Raw genomic sequence first — 2,500 nt, forward strand, 5'->3', positions numbered from 1 at the left:
CGTCTGTAGCCGGTCAGTACCTCTCTCTGTCTGTCTCTATGTCTCTCTACCACAACACCAGCCTGGACTCTGTGTCCATGCTACTGGATAGATCTCTCTATCTCTATCTCTCCCTCTCCCGTGGCTCCAGTTGGCCTGAGGCTCCGCCCCCTGTGTCCCAGCCTTAACCTATAGGCTTCAGTTGGCCTGAGCCCCCCCCCCCCCCCCCCATGTACCGTGTTAACAGGGTTGATGTCAGTTGTCAGGTCACTGTGAGGCAGTGGTTCAGTATAGAGATGCAACCGATCCGATATTATATCGGGATCGGCCTCCGATCCAGCTTAATTAATGTATCGGAGATCGGATTTGACGCCACCGATACACGCTCCGATACAGGAGGGTGAAACGTGTTTAATGTTTACTACAGTCCGTTCTGCACAGACAGTGCAGTGAGCGAATCCAACCTCCAGTATGTACAGACTGCAAACAGAGACTATAGAAAAAAAGACCCACTAAGGTGCAATATGCAAGAGAATGGAATCACTTACAGACTTAACAGTATTAGAAGTATAAAGTTTACCCGTCGTCGCACGGATCAGTCAAGTCACTGCATGCGCAGTTGTGTGGTGGAGACTCGATCATCTCCACACCACAGCTGCGTTCTGACATTGTTGTTGATGAGATTGCTCTTGTAATCCATTCTTCTGCTATATATTAACTGCACACACGTGCTGTTTAGCGCTATGTGATTCAATCTTTGTAACTTTATTATTGCCATTGGAAATGCTGCTGTGACGATGATGAAGAATAAGCGCACGTCGTCGTCGCGGTTAAATCCGTCTTTATATAATTGGCTCAGTTATCAAACCATGACATTGTTGTCAGAACTCAGAAGCTCAAATATTGATTCAGATTGTAAGTTTAGTGCAATTCTTAAGACAAAGACAGAGTTTGCAAACTAAAGTTGCATAAACACAACACCAGCACCATAACAAACGTCCTGAGACCTGAGGTATTTTTTTTCTCCCCGAGTTCTGTCGGTAAGGCTCAAGGCTTGTTAGCCAGGCTATTTTGTCACATGATAGCGCAGCTGATTCCAGGCATCACATTAGGGGTAAAAGGTACCACTGTACATAGCAATAATAATAATTACTATTATTATTATTAATAGACCATAGTATTAATTATGGTTACATGCAGGCATCACTTTAGGGGTAAAAAGGTACCTTTGCACATAATAATAATAATAATTTAAAAAAAACATACTATTAATTAACAGGTTGCCATTTCCTTAAGGTTTACAGGTTAAACACTTCTTATTCTTATTTTTAAACACTTAACCATAAACATCCCCTCTTTGAATTTAAATGTAAGGCATTTGTACATTATTTGCTATTTAGAGATATGCTATGTATTACACCCTTGTGTAACATTACACAACAAACAATATTAATAGTATGACTGCTCTATTATTTGAAGACTATTCTACAATTAAAAAAATCACACCCGTGTGAAGTGAGGGGCACTCTTATCATTGTACATCATCATGACGTAACATGTCTATTTGCTCAGACACTATGATGTAAATTCTCCATTCATTGTCAACAGGAATTTAATGTTTGTGTAAGACAAAAATCTACACTTAGCTGAATATAGGAGGGGCTTGCGCCCCTCAAAAATAAGGGGACTTCCCTCAAGTCAAACCACTCGTTAGTCAGACCCATGCTGCGGGTTACAAATCATCGTGGCTTGGGTTAGGTTAGGGTTTAGGATAGTGTTAATAATGGTCTGACTAAATTGAGATCTCTAACCAATGCCACGCTACCAAAAATAATGTCAATGCGCATTTTGTATTACATTTTTTTGCTATGTAAAATATCGGATATCGGGAGTGTATCGGGAAATTTCAAAAATTAATATATCGGATCGGATCGGAATTGAAAAATCGGTATCGTTGCATCTCTAGTTCAGTACCGTGTTAACAGGTACTGCGCCGGTACTCGGTCCGCGCCGCTTTGTGAGCTTGTACATCGGCTATTTTCTTTTTTTTTAATGGAATGTTTTAGATTTTTCTTTGATTTCTTCATGGAATTACTGAACAAAAAATTATTGTTTTTAATTGATAAGTTTTTTGGTTATGTTTTTGAGTGGTGCAACCACTCCAAGGAACAGCAATGTCCGTGTTGACCTATGTGTGTGGCTATGAGTACCAGTAGGGGCAAAAGTGGCGCTGTTGTGCCAGAAACAGAGATAGAGAGATAGTGTTGCACTGTTGCCTAGTTACAGAGCGAGAGAGGGGGAGAGGGGAGTTGCACCACTCAGTTCACACAGGTGTGATTTAAAAAATAATAATATTAATGTGGGTGTCCCCACCCCCCACCCTCTGCTTGGCCAACGCATGGGGTCCCGACCCTCTGCTTGGCCAACGCATGGGGTCCCGACCCTCTGCTTGACCAACGCATGGGGTCCCGACCCTCTGCTTGACCAACGCATGGGGTCCCGACCCTCTGCTTGACCAACG

General features: G+C 42.3%; 1 protein-coding gene across 1 annotated transcript in view; it reads left to right on the forward strand.

Moving 5' to 3' along the window:
• Positions 1–2,500, forward strand: part of LOC306919133 (WD repeat-containing protein 26-like) — a gene marked incomplete at its 5' end in the record, with an annotated part of 98,726 nt that overhangs the window by 56,574 nt on the left and 39,652 nt on the right. The window lies entirely within an intron of this gene.

Source organism: Electrona antarctica (assembly GCF_951216825.1).
Source record: "Electrona antarctica genome assembly, contig: scaffold_103, whole genome shotgun sequence".
Taxonomy (NCBI): Eukaryota; Metazoa; Chordata; class Actinopteri; order Myctophiformes; family Myctophidae; genus Electrona; species Electrona antarctica.